Source organism: Patagioenas fasciata, chromosome 4 (assembly GCF_037038585.1).
Source record: "Patagioenas fasciata isolate bPatFas1 chromosome 4, bPatFas1.hap1, whole genome shotgun sequence".
Classification (NCBI taxonomy): Eukaryota; Metazoa; Chordata; class Aves; order Columbiformes; family Columbidae; genus Patagioenas; species Patagioenas fasciata.
In genome coordinates this window covers 16,148,750-16,163,930 of record NC_092523.1, presented here as the reverse complement: position 1 = coordinate 16,163,930, position 15,181 = coordinate 16,148,750, and the positions used below count along the sequence as shown (strand labels likewise).

General features: G+C 39.0%; 1 long non-coding RNA gene across 1 annotated transcript; it reads right to left on the bottom strand.

The window, feature by feature from the left end:
* Positions 1–5,044: 5,044 nt before the first annotated feature.
* LOC139827899 (uncharacterized) lies at positions 5,045–14,567 on the bottom strand. Its single transcript, XR_011739024.1, has 3 exons — positions 14,463–14,567; positions 8,588–8,707; positions 5,045–8,257 (listed from the first exon to the last, which is right to left on the bottom strand). It is a non-coding gene; the product is annotated as an uncharacterized lncRNA (long non-coding RNA).
* Positions 14,568–15,181: the final 614 nt, after the last annotated feature.

Here is a 15,181-nt window from a genome sequence, read left to right as displayed (position 1 = left end):
ATAAAATTATTATATCTATATGTGTATGTTTATAGTAGTCTTTTCATTCATGTATGAGATGGATATTCATCTTATACTACATTTTAGATTCAATTTCTACCATAATTTAGGGATACAGAGATACACAGGAGTGTAACCAACCTTTGATAAATTTTGAAACTCAACGTTCGAAAAAATTTTCCACATGGACAATTTTTTTTTTAATTTACATTACACTCATATGTAAAAATCCCTAGCTTGCCTTAAACTTGGCTGTGAGATTCAAGGCCTGGTTGCCCCTAAAAAATTCACTCTTAGCTTTAGACTGCAGTCCTACTATATCAAGTCATGCCATTCAGAAGTAATAAGTAATAGGTTGAAGTCCCAAGGAAGGGTGAACCCTATTCTGATGATGAGCAAATATAGGGTGCCTAAAAATGCATAGTGAGCTTTATAACATGCTTGTGCAGGCAGATAGTGCTTGCAAGGAGATTTAGCTAAGTGTATGTTTCATGTAAGTAAAGACAAGATTTCTTGGCTTCCTACATGTATTCCAAATTTATTTAGGAACAGACTGGGTCACTTGTACAACTAAAGGGACAAAATGAATCTGTCTCCACCAGAAAAGGCTTCCCATCTTCTCGTACTGGCCCTCCTGAAAAGCTTGCCCAGTGGGATATGAGAAACCAGGGGTGTGAAGGCATCACCCTTTTTCCACTACCTGGTATGACTCTAACAGGCCATACTATCTAGATTTTCAGGTTATTCCCAGGGTAAATTCTCTGGTACTTTTCTCATATTTGGAAATATTTTTCTCATTACTTTCATGAAATGGAGTTCCCAAAGGTTTTTACAGAAGAGGAAAAATTTCGTTTGCAACTCAATTCTTTCATGGAGTGGTAGACAGTTAAATACCTGGAGAAACTCCATTACTCATTGCTTCTTCTCATCTCGACCTTTTCCAGAAATGAGTTAAGCAACCAAATCCCAAAACAAATCCAGGCCAGAGTGTTTCAAACTGTTCCTCAACTTCAAGATAAGCAAAAATCCTTCCTCTTTTTACCTCTGCCATAAGTTTTCTTTTAAAAGATGCCTCTAAGTATCTGGCAGTTCGAACAGCTTGAAGAAATTTGGACAGCATTTGAAATCACTCATCCTAATATTTAAAGCACTTCTGTTAAAAGTAAGAAAGACTATCCTTTGATGAAAATACCAAATGACAGGTCATTCTGCCTTAAATCTGAGCTGAAAAAATCAATTAGCAATGAGAACTGATAACACTAAAATATATATTGCAACGAGGGGACCAGCAGAGAGAGGGCAATTTAGAATATGGCTACATCAAGCACAGCAGAGTTGATTAAAAATTTAGCAGTTCTGCTGATGAATGTCCTAGTTCAGATTTGGGAAACATCTATGAACTTAATTTTCCACTGATTAAATAATAATTTTATAAACCATGTATAATTCATGTAACATTAACTCAACAATCTTGAAATCTGACTGCAGCTAAACAGTTAACACACACCCAACGAAATATTAATAGGACTCGCAGCAGACCGTTATCATGGACTGGACAGTGTAACAGCTCTTTATCTTGACTGCCAAACTCCTTCACATTTTCCACCATCACTGAACACAGCAGTACATATACCATCCAAGGTACTCCTTCAGGACCAGGTCCCCATTTCAAGTGTTTACAGACAAGAGGTGGGCACCTGAAACCAAGGTTCAGTATCTTCATACAAAACCTGCACTTGAGAGATGCTGAACAACAACCGTTCTCAGCTAAATCCTCAAAAAGTGGGGAGTAATCATGTCTGGATACAAAGAAAATTAGTGCCTTCCAAAGTGAAAAGCCACAATAGCCCAGTTTAGTCCTCACTGACTTCACCCCAGCTAGTCGTGGTGGGGAACTATAGTATGCCTTGGCAAACAGCTCGGTTTTGCTGCAAAAAATTGCCACTGAAGTACAAACATAAAATTTCCCACGCGTCTTGGAGAAGTAAGGGTGATGTGTTTGTTAAAATGTAGAGCAGCAAAATTACTTATCAAAAAGTAGTTATAGAGATAGTCAGACAAGATGGATTGTTAATTGTAGGGATAGAGCAGGTTTTGCCTTCCACCTGCCTTAATGAGAAAACTCAATGGAACTTAGCAAGATAGTATGAATACACACAGGCTGGAAATTAGTTATTAGAAAAATGAGATTCTGGACAAGTCTCCTAATCACTGTAGTAAAGTTTAAAATAGAGCCCAGTAGGTCTACAAGATGAATGATACAGTGTGGAATTATATGGTGAGGAGCTGGACTCGAGACCTGGGTTGTAGTTTTCACTAGTGCGAGGAGATGTACAACTAACTTATGTTGGTTTAAAATCAACAAGACAAGAAAAATGGGAGAGGAGAAGAGATTGTACTTCCCAAATCATATCAGCAAAGATAGTAAAAGGCCCAAATAAACATATTCCAATTTCATATTATAAGATCTCTCTAGAAAAAGCAAAACCTCAAGAATATCAGCACAAGAAGGATGCTTAACAATCTTGCATGATTTCAAGTGTTTATAAATGTGTTTTTTACAGTTCCTCTCTGTTCAAACATTGTCTTATTTATACTACAACAGATATGGAGCAGTCTATCTTATTTTGAAGAATATGGGAGAGATCAATATCCAAAATATAACTATTCCAAGTGTTCTCAGTGTAAATTCAAATAAAAAACAGCTCACAGCTTTGAAATGTGCCTGAAATTTGCTGTAAATATTGAAATCACATTTCCCTTGCAGTTTTGCCTGTTTTTCATTATGAGGTGTTAGTTTCACTGATGCCTCAAGGACTGTGAACTCAAATTAAAACTAGTGAGAACTTTGACATGCACATTCGCAAAAGATCCTCAGTACAGCACAGCACAGCTTTGGTTCTGCCTCGCACCTCTGAGCAGCTACTCTGGTTTCCAGAATTTAGAAACACTAAAGAAGCCAGAAATATATGAGGAAAAAAAAGAAAAAAAAAAAAAGGAAAATTTATATGTACTAAAGTTTTCCAGAGGATGCTGCAAATTGCTCTATGGAGGACTTCTAATTCCCAAGCTTTCAGCAGCCCCTTTACTGTTTTCTTCGCCTCCAATCCATGCCAAAATATCTTATTTTTGCTCATCCTGTAGCAGATTCTGTGGGTAATTTCTGTACTTGTTGTCTTGCCCTGAAAGTTATTTAAAGCTTGGAGGAAAATCATATTGACTTGGGCTTTTTTCTTGGCTGAGACCCATAATAGTAAAGCAGTGCACCCACTAACACGGATCCACCCTCACAAGTTTAAAGCTCAGTCTAAAATCCTCCAGGCACCCAAAGGGAAAACACAAGCTGGCATTTAAAGCATGTCAGAATTGGATGCAAATAGCTCAATATAGTAAAATATCACCTGTTGTGTGCAGCGTGACAGGTGAGCCCCTGAGCAGCAGCTGCTGCCTCACCCGTGCCCTGCGGACTGGTGCTCTGCAGAGCTGGGCTCCCAGCTATCCCCTTTCTCACATGCCTTTAAGGCATGTACTAACTGATAATGCTTTATCCTCTGTTCACTCTTCCTTCTTGATAATGTGCATCTCCTGTTTGTGTGATTTGGACTCTGCCCCGTGTTCAGAGACAAGAAGTGAAAGCTGTTTTTCTCCCCCAGAAGGTGAGTGGAAATGTTTAGATTGCAGATGTTCCTTTGCTTAGCTAGGCCCTCACTTTCAAAATCACCTTTTTGCTCATGGAGGAAGCAACACAGTCTCAGCTAAATGCTGTGATGTTTCTTCTGTCACCAGGTGACATCATGTTGCCATGGCAATGCTTGGCAGCATTTCATAGAGGATTTCTGCATTTCAGATAATGGAATTTAAAAGGCCTTTGATCTGAACTTTTCAGGGCCATTTTGAAACAGAAGACCCCATCCTTTTATGTGTTATAATGAAATGCAGGGGGAACCCAAATCTGAAGCAAGGTGGTAGCAAGCAAGCCAGGGATAGCTCACAGAAAATGAGAGTAATTGACCTTCAAGGAGCACTAGGTATCCCCAGCACCCAGTTATTTCTTTACTTAAGCTTGAGCTATTCTATTGTTGGACTTTTCACTTATAGGCATATGCACTAAAGCACACACATCTCTTCACAAATTAATAGCTATCATCTGTCATGTAAAACGGTGTTTCAAATTTACATCAGTCTTTTAGCAAGAGGTTTCCTCATCACTAGCTGTCATTCTCAGGAGGAAAAGGAAGGACTCTGAAAAATCAATGGCTTCTTTTGAATAATGGGAACATCTGCTTTTGAAAGTGATATAATTTCACCTTATCAAGTTTTTAATACACACTGTTGGTACTCTGCTAGATGGCTAAAAATTTATTTGAAGAACAATTATGGTGCATGCGACTCATGAATTAAAAAGCCAGGTTGAAGTTTATCAATTTCAGCACAAAGTCATGGTATCATGGAAAGTTTGATTATTTCTATTAGACAACAGAAAATCTGTGTGTGTTCATTACTCAGATACTTCCTACATTATTGATCACACGTGCACATTCTGGTTTCGAGAATGGAGGAAAAAGTATTCAGTGTACTTTTAAGCTGATCAGAAAACAACAGTTTCTTATAAAAATTACTTTCTTAGGAAGTACTTCCTAAGTTCTCAAGCTTTTGTTTCAAAAGAGACTTCAAGCAGAAAGCATGCAGGAGAATTATGAATCTATAGATCGGGTCAGTATGCAAAAGAAAATACATAATAAGCAAAAATAAAGTTAGTTGCCAGAGTTCTTGCCCGTGGGTAACTGCATTTTAGCTGCTCCTCATTTTTTGCTAACTCTTAGAAAAACAACTGAGACCTCAATAATATTATAACTATTTCCGAAGTTTGCAGTGGTTTGGGTAAGTATTTATCAGAGCAATTTGCATGAAATGGCACTAAATATGTTTTATCTGCCACAAGTAAGTAGCAAGCAATCATTTTAATGAATAGACACACTCAATGATATACAGACATTAATGTCAATTCTTCTGTATTTATTAAATAATTTTGCATTTCCCCATACATTATTGCACTAAAGTGTATGATTCTTCCCAGACTCAGAGCACGTCTTGAACATTATTTCAGAATTGCGAGTAAACATGGGAAAACTGCAAGGCATTTGCACATTAACTTATAGTAGTTATAGTTTAAACAACCCCATTAATGTGTGATATTATGAAGTTTATTACATAGAGCCATGATGAGCGTAATGAGTGAGCAAATGGAAGTACTGCAGAATAAATAACACTCCTTTGCTTACAAACATCTCCATAAGTTACAATAATAAAGTATATCAAGTGACAACCCATGAAGAAGCATGGTTCGGTTGGCTACACTAAACTTTCCTTCCTAGGCAATAAAAGAAGCTACAATAAATTTTTTATGTGTAAAGTTAATTTTTCATTATACCGACTAACACAAATGCAATCAAAATGTCAGCAAAGGTTTTGGTTTGATTTAGCCCATTACTTTAAAAGATGTTACTCATCTCAAAGGTGGTTTTTGACACTCTTAATGTGTTTTTGAAAAATGTTTTATTGTCTACAGCTAAGACATCCTGAAAGTTTCCACCTTTGTAAATCAAAAGGGGAGAAGGGGGGGAAAGTGGAGTTTTATTGGTTTGTTTTACTATACACAGAGTCAAATGTCATTGAAACTTATTTTGATTGCTTTAAAAACTCATCTTTTAGTAGCGAGGAGAGCAACATTTTGCTCTTGGGCCAGTGCTGTCTTTCTCTGGTGGTTTTTCCAGATGACAAGTCCTGTTGAAGGCAGGAAAATTCATCACTGGAGCGAGTGAGCAGGATTTCTCCTATGGCAAAAATAAGCATCCACATTGCATGTGAATGCAGTGCTCAAGTTTAGGATAAGCTTTGTTACTCAGGTTCCACCTGTCACGGGCAGGTGGCAGGCAGAAAGTCTGGGCAGAGATCAGCTGCTCCACAGCCACCAGTGAGTTCTCAGAACTGGACTGCGAGCCTCCCTCCTTACACAGTGCTGCAAGACTGGAGTCTGTGTAGGGTTAAACATATTACTAAAATGGTGAAGAGTTAATTCTGCACAATTTGTGTTTACATTCTACAGGATTTCAGGATGAAACATCAGGACCCAGGCTGCTTGAAGTTGGAAATTTCATCTCTCAGAAAAATTCTAGCATTTTAATAAAGAAGTATTTACTCTAAAGTGATGTATCGCATTAAATCTCTCACTTTTCTCATGGATTAATATGTTACATGGAAAAAAATATATTTGCAAGTATCAAAATGACCTAATTGGGTTTTTTTTTTATCTTTCAGTGTAGTCAAAATCCTTTGTTTCACTAAGGTGCCTTTGACCTTGGCTCACTTACAGGAGGTGCAGAACTCTGCTGCAGCTATGGTATCATTTCAGCATTGTATTGTGTTATATCACATTGGGGTTTGCAAGGGAGGGACTAGCAAAACATTAATTGCCATCTTCTACTCCACAGCTGTTGTGCAGCTCTAAAAATTCTCTGCAGCTTTCTATTGCTGACCAACTCCAGGTCAATTAAAAGTACAAAAAAGCCTGAGTTGTGGTGTCTGTAGCACACCAGCTGGTGTGAGGATAAAATAGTTGGGTATGATCTGTTGTAGATACTGTTAAAGAAGTTTCTTTTCCCTAGGTTTCCCAGACACATCCTGGAGTTGTAGCCATGTTCGTTACTTGCATTGTTGGTGGGAAGAAAGCCTTACTTATACATTTGTTGAGGATGATTAAGGAAAAAAGCAAACTTGGGACAAAAAAACTAACCAAACAAACAACCTGACATGAAAAAAGCAAACAATGTTCCATATCTTCAAAGACTATACATTGGCATGATACCAGTCCCTTCAGAGACAGAAACATGGGACTGCTAAACTGCTCTTTTGCCATTCTTTACTTCCACAAATTAGGGATTATAGGAGTCCCAACATAGGATTAGGATGGGATTCCTCTCAATTGATTTCAGCCATCTAAATATTAAGAATTAATCTATGTCATTGCCTAGGTCCCTTCTATAGTCAGAAGACAGAAGCAGGCACCTCCAAAGGAATGTTCATCCCATCTGCCATAAAAAATATCACAAACTACTTTGGGCTAGTTGTTTGGATTTTAGATTAAAGTCCAGTAAGATGAATTCCACCCTCAGGCACTTGAGAAAACAGCTATTCTGGGAGTCCTGCATTTCTGAAGTTTTTTTCAGCTTCATGATACACTTGGTGTTGCAAGTAATAGACCAGCATCAAAACTTATTATCATATCCTTGCCCACCAAAAATTTGGCTGAAAATAACACTTTTCCTACATTATTATAGCATAGTCTCATCACGATGCATGAGGAATTTGTTGCAACAGTACGTAACTCAGTGAGTGCTATGAGAGTGCTCTCTGTAAAGTTCAAGACCTCTAATCTCTCTGCTGGTACATGGTGCCTGGTGAGTAACAGGCCTACAGCTGGAATACTCTTTCTACAGTTTAACAAGAGGTGAGGTTTGATTGATAACAGATGGGGTGCTCTGTTCCCTTTGAAACTGTTATAAATCAGTCAGATAGCTCCAAACTGAAAAAAATTGTTAGAATTAGCAATGGATTTTTCAAAGACATCCAGAGGTTGGAGGTATTGCATTGCTGCAAGTCAGAAGAAGAACTGGGACTAAATCATTTTCTCTCCAACCTCCAAGAAGAAAAAAAAAAAACAATAGATCCTAAGTCTGTAAGGAGAAAAGGATGTGGGTACTTTAAAGGGACAGCCCAAGCTCTGTGTACTACGGAGGTCCTGCTGCAGTGATTCAGGATGACTTACCTGCACAGGACCTTAACGGGAAAGATGGGAGTTGGGAATTTCACCTTTATGATTACAGGAATAGAACCTGCCTTTGGCTCCTCGTTGCTAAGAGCATGACTCTGCGAGTTAAGGAAGGAAATTATTCCTTCTAATGAAAAAAAAATATTATTCATAGTATTTCAGTGTAACTATACCAATCTAACTGATCCAAGAAAATTGCCAAGGATTATGAGGGACCTCTTATTTTAAATTAAGCATAGGAAAGACCAGAAATAAAGCCTTGTCAGTGAGCAACTAGGAAAGAGCTGGTAGCAGTGTCTATTATTAATGTCATCCAACCCTTGTCCTGAAGAGATCTCACTTTCAGTTGCTTACTCTCTGCCAAGCTTCAGGTGCTCAAGCTGAAATTTGACATGGCAGGCATCACCAAAAGGGGGTCACCATGTTCATCTAGGGAAGAAAAGAGACATGTTTTTGCATCTGTAATCACATCTTGTTGTTGTGTAATCCTAGCAATGACAGAACTAATGACTTTTCACTTATTATCACTCTGACCACAGAAAGCTTGCATTTCCTCTACCAGGGGACTCCAATGTCTGAAGCAGGACTGGTCCGAACTGAAGCTGTCCAGTAACCAGAACACTAAACCATTTGCTGGTGGATTTCTTAAACAAATAAAGATTTGCTTAAAAAACAAACAAACAAACAAACAACAGAAACAACAAAAACAAACAAACAAAACAGTTATTTGCTGTGGTTTTTTAAAAAAATTATCTTTACCAGTTTAATTTGAGGGTCAGGAGGATATGTAATATGATGATGGGTCATTGGAAAGCTTCATGAGGAAGCCACTGCATGCTGCACTCAGAGCATCTAGTGGACATCATCAAGTCTCCTGTGCTGTAAGAACCGAAAAACTGATTAGGAGAGTCAATACTTGAAACAGGCTCCGGGAGAGGGTTTCATCTCATTTAAATGCATCTACAATGCAGATGCCAGCAGCTACACAAGTCACCTAGGACTCAATTTGTATTCTGTGGTTAGAAATAGGCACTTTTAAGTGGTGATTCATCTGACCTATTTTACCTGTCTACTCTAAGAGGAATGGCACAGTGATGTAAGAATTCCTGTTTCTTTCCTGTAAGATAACCTTAAGGGGACTAACTCAGATGTGGACTCACTTTCTGCACAGCAGACATCTGCATTAGTTGGATGCTTTTCTGCTGTATGTAGACTTCCGTGGATGGTGAGCATAATGCTGATGAGAATATAGCAAGAAGAGTGCTTGCACTCCAGAACTCACTGGATTGCAAGTGTCATAAATTCACTCCTACCGAGTGTAGGATGACTACAGTGTGGAGCAAGCAGTAATGTGAGCAGACTTAAGAGTTTCCATTATAAGATGGATAAATATACAAAAGCCAGTGGGGAAAAAAAAAAAAAAAAAAAAAAAAAGAAAACTATTTTAGTTTCTGAATTTGGAGAGAACAGTGAGAAGTATGAAAAAAGTCTGCCCTTCCCCAGCAAGGAGAACTTTTTGAAATTGTAGCCCAGCTCTGGAAAAAGGCTGCAACATGCCTTTGTCTTTTTAATGTCATACTCACAGTATGGAATTACATTATTTGTGGGAAGATGCATTGTCTACAGGACAATAAAGAAGAATTGTCACCAAGAAACTGCAGCAATGTTATGTAGAAGCGTATCTTCCACACCATGTTCAGATACTAAGCCACAGTGTATTGAAGGTGCATTGATACCAAACAGGGAGGTGAGGAAAATACATCTCTCCTGCAAGTTCAGCCTCTGTATTAGATTATTAGATTCATCACTGAAGATAACCAAGACTGTCATGGTTGAGACAGACAAACGACACAAGACGGAGATGACACAGCTGAGAGATCCAAGAAGGCTTTCCTGATTGTGTGGTTGAGTCTCCTTGCAATGCACCCTGCCATTACGTAGGGAATATTTCTTCTCATCACTCGGAGGTCAGAGACTCTGCGGCCCACAAGGTGCAGTTAGCTGCTGGCCCTAGGAGGACACAAAGGAAGTCAAGAAACCACAAGATAACCGCATTCTCCATTGCCATTGGCCTAACCATGGAAAGCAAGGAAAAGACAAGCACACAGACTGCCGAGGACCATAGATCACACAGAGTCACTGCAGATCTGGAAAGCAAAGGAAGGAAATCAGAAAACTGCAGAAGAGCAGCAGTCAGATGCCACCTCCACACAGAGGTCATGATGTGACTTATGATCTCATCTATAATCTGGCCTGACACAGCATTAGAAGAAAAAAACCACAGTAACAATAAAGGGGAACAACAGGACTTCATGTCTCAGCATGAAGCCAGCAGCAAGGAAGAACCAAACGCAAGAACTCAGACAAACCCCAAAGACCAGATTACACAGCTTGAAAGTGTGAGCGCCTTCTAGTTGTAGAAACATCGTGGTACAGACATATTCCAACAGAGGTTGCGTGTTAATTTCCCCCAGTCTCTAATTTCATCAGCAAATCTGTACACAAAACACTGAACAAAAATACATATATTCTCAGGAAACAGCTCCATGAATAGAGTTTGAGGCAGGAGAATAAAAGTCAGAAGAAAACTGGTGAATGTATCCAAAAGTCCATTTACTTTCTTGTGCCCAGAACCCTTCATGGAAAATTGTTCATTCCATCACGAGATAGTTTAGATTTATGAGTTTTAGCCTTTAAGTTGTTGCTTAACAAGTAGTGCATAAAACATAGTTCAATGCACTGAGAGCACATGGGTCCTGTGAGAAAACAGGTGGTGATCAACTAACTGAAAACTATCATTCTGGGTGGTCTTGTCAGTAGTACCACTAGTTCCAAAATCTCTATTAATATTAGTGCTTCCTACCTTTGGAGTGCTTGATTTACAATCTGAAGTAAGCATTATTTTAATACAATTTGTGATATTAAAAAGTATACTAGCATTGAGTATTATTATGCTGGCAGACATTTTGATTAACCCACCAGAGATTTAATGAGGAAATTTCTGCATTAAAAACCTGAGCTGGTGCAGGCAGACTTGGCAGTAAGAATTTATCCAATAAATAAATTTTCATCCTAAGAGATCAGACAGAAGAGAAGCTCTGGAGTATTACTGTTTTGGCACTTCTAACCATATCAAAGTATAGAAAAAGAACTAACTCTTTAGATTTTCATTTTAGCGGTACCCCATCAGGAGTTTAAAAGAAAAGGAATGAATTGTGGAGTTAACGGTTTTCTTCTTGGCTTGTACAAAACATGAACGTGTGTATCTTATACTCCTAAAAAATTTCACTTTCTTCTTTTCCTAGATGATATTCTCAGACAATATAAAGCGCAAATGTTAGGGTCCAGAAAAATAAAGATGAAATAGAACAAATTTTACACTTTAAGAGTTACAAACATATACAAAATATAAACACGTATGTTAAGAGAAATAGTTGAGGAAAAGAGTTCCCAAAAAACAATAACTGTTGTTTCTTTAAGAGTCACGTATGTCCTGCAGTCATGTAATATTTGATGTAATAACATTTTTCTGATACAGTTTTTAGTCCTTACTAAAACAGGAGTTAGGAAGTTTGTACTATCATTTTCTATCTGTGTCTCTTTAATTTTATCTTTAAGACTCCTCTTTTATTCTCTCTATACACATAGTATTATGCTTTATATCTTAAACTTTTAGGAAATTGAATCCAGCATCAGTTCAAGAAAATTAAATTTAGATTGCTCAGTTTTGATTTGCTAGAAGATTCAACACTGAAGAAACTTTGGGCAATGTGCAGTACTGTTAAGCATAACCTAAGGACAAGCTAGTAGTTAAGGTACAGAACTAGGTATCAGGAGATCTGGATTTATCGCACTGCTCCAGGTTTTCCTTGTGAGCTGGTGCAAATCTCCATGTTCCCCATCTGTATAATATGAACATTATTCTTCCTCTGTCTGCATTGCCTAAGAGTTCTGCAAGCTGCTTTTCAGAGGTGAACGCTTTGCAAGAGAAAAGTCTTTGAATGTATTCATTGTCAGGGCAGGAATGATATTATTATGCTTTTGAGCAGCACTGTGTAGCACTGGGATATGAATGTGCCTGTAGCTCCTTCTGCTACGGATACAGAAGTGTTAATAATAATTAATGATATTAGCACCTTTTAATTGTGCTGCACTTGTGAGATCCTTCTTACCTCTGCTCTGGGTTAGGGAACTCCCCATTGTCTGCTTTGGCTATGGTAAATACCACTGTTGCACAATATTGTTATTGTTGCAATTTATTCAAAGAACATCTTTTGAGTGCAATTAAAACAAGCAGGTGTCTGCACTGAGGAGTTTATAGATTATGTTAGAGAGAGCACAGCAAGACATGAACACAGTGAGCATTGGAATTCAATGCTTTTCATAGAGATACAAAGCAAGAGGCTTTTCTTTTCCCTGTTCCTTTCTTCTCATTTACTCTCTCATTGCTTTCTTGGAGTCTTGGTGTGTGTGCAACCTTTGAGTTCTCCAAACACTGGGCAAAACACACTTAGCTGAAGTTTAGGCCATGATACATAGGAAGTCTTGGGGGAGATGGATGGTGCAAGAAACCCAGTTGTTTTTGCAAATCCCTGAAGAAATGCCACCTCTTGAAAACATATCAGAATCTCTTAGCCATCAAACCTGCAATTGCTCACCTAATGTCTTGCGGACAACTGCACAGAGAATGGGAATGCCCCTCAGCTGCTAGAGATGTTCTGTCCCCATGAAGAATTGGCACCTTATGAGGTATACAAAACATCACTTGACAAAACAGAGGGGCCATTAATTTAGGTCCTGATAGAAAGATTGTTGACCTTAGAAGTGAGATTCCTACTGGGCTTTTGACAAGGTCTCTTTCTTAGCCCATGTAACCTGAAAATAAAAAAAAAATCTCTTTTTCTTTCTGTAGTTCATTACCATCTCCTGTTAGAACTTACCTTGCCTGGGACTGCGGTTCCCACATACAGATTTACAAGAAGAAGTAGAGACATGCAGAAAGGTCTTGATTTCCCCTGTACTAACAACAGCTGGTACAACATGTCCTGCTGCATCACAAAATGCAGCCACAGTTGCTCTGAGAGGCACATCTGTCCAGGCAGAGACTCTCTGCTAGGAGCAACAGTGTTCATTCCTGACCAAGGCTTTGAAGTGTTCCTGTCTATCAACCTACACACACTGAATAAAACAAGGAAGAGTTGTGATGAGACTGGAAAAAAAAAAAAAAAGAGAGCACAGAAGGTCATATGTAGAGTTCGGGCCCACAGCATTTTTATGGAGAAGTTATGAGACCTCCACAGGAGTCAGAAGCATAGGGAGGGATATGTCAGTGTAAGCTACTTTCATTACAAGATTGTAGACTGGAAATGAAAATGTCACCCCAGAGAAAAGTGTTAACTTAGTTATCCCACAGACAACTACAAATGGAAAAGAATTACAGGTTAAAAAGGAAAAAGAGGAACCTGTCACCAGGGCTAATAGCAGCTAACATCTCATCAAGGGTAGAAAATGTTAAGGGCTGAACTGCTGCCAAAATCTATGGTGAAGCCAAATCCAGCAGAGAGATTTTGTGTTTCATCAATAAACTGGATCAGGTCCTTCACTTCCCCTTGTTCCCTGCACTGAGCAAGAAGTAATGGAAAGAAAAGCGAGTCACCCCTTGTAGGAGGCCGCTTGGCCCCCTTTGCCAGGTGGTCTGCTGACAGCATATTGCTCTGGAGGGCATGTTATATCTCTGCGCTTTTCTTATCAAAATGTCAATACTTTCTCATTGCCTTTGAGTGTTCCTAGGAAAGTACCTACAGACTGCAGGAAATGAAAGTCATGAGATCCAAACAGTTGAGATAGGTGCTCCTAGGAAAAGTCCTGAGGTAGAGGCATGAACCTGAGCAAAAAGACAAACTGTTATTTACTTATTTTTGTATAGCTGCACTTGTGATTTTTGAAGGCAGGAAGAGAAGTTTGATGCCTGGCTCTCACTGTGTGTTACAAAATGTGTTGAAGTCAGGAAAAGTAACTAACAAGTCCCGCTGTCAGTACTGAAAAATGCATCAGACTTTCCCTTCCACCATCCTTTATTTTGGCTCACTGGCTGAGCCCAGTTTAGAGAGTTCCCTGTCACTGTCAAGGGCAGAGCTGTAAATTTCCTTCCCATGTTTCCCTTCTTCTGGGCAAATAGCACTGCTATAGCCTAGGAAAAGAGACACATCTGCAGCAAAATACTGGTGGCTCTTAATCCATGAAAAGTTTGCCACTATTTCAGTGGGTCTGGGTTTCACTCACGTGGTCCTGCTCTGACTCAGCTTTATTCTCATTTTGTGTGAGTGGTACTGCACATTTTGACATTAAAATAACAGAAGAAAGCAGTACAACTTACTGTTTGGGCTTCTTCTGTGTCTGTACGTGTCCTTCCATTAGTGTGGCTATAAGCTGTACCAAAGATATGGTCCCTACAGCCCTACCACTGTAGCAGGTCTAAGGCAGTGCTGACAGCACATTACCATGCACCCCACTCTGACCTTCCTTCTTGCATATTGCGGAAACATTAATAATAATTAGAAAATACCCAATGACTAATTTATTTTAAAATTTCATAATTTGATTTAATGCCTAAGAATTTGAAAGTGGAAATTACCTGTTTAGCAGCAAGACTGTGCCTTTCTGCTGGATCTAGGGAGCCCACTTCTCACTGAAGTACCATCAGATGCAGCTTCCTTGAGGTCCCCCGCAAAGGGCTTGTTCTTTGGCACAGCTGGACTATGTAGAAAAAATAACACAACCTCAGGCTCCATCACATTCTCCAAGGAAACTCTGTGTGCTGATTTTCCAGGAGAGCAGTGGAGGCTGCACTGTAATATATCATCGAAAACACAGCCTGAATTTGAGGCAAAAATGCAGCACACCAGATAAATTGACTGTTTACATAAAATGGGCTTTTTAAAATAAAAGGGAAAAGTGTAAGATGTGCAACAGCAACAGACAGTAGTAGCAGCAACAACAAGCTAGTTACTAATGGGCTGGGACTTAGGTGTAGTTTCAAGGTAAATTTGTATTCACATAGATGCACCGGGATAGATTTTGTATGAGAAAGTCAATGAAAAGAAAATTCCAAACTGATCACAGACACTCACTTGCTGTTCTGCCATGTCTGAATTTTATGTGCGTGTTTGGTGGCTGATCACTTGGATAGAGATAAATTTGTTTTATTTCTCTCCCTGCAGCCTGTTCATTAAAATTCTGTTTTTTTCTCCAGCAGCCAGCATTGTGCTGCATCCTGACAACTGCACAGAGGGAAAGTGCCACAACAGACACATGCCAGCTGTCCCTTCCAATCCAGCAAACTATTGCTTCCCC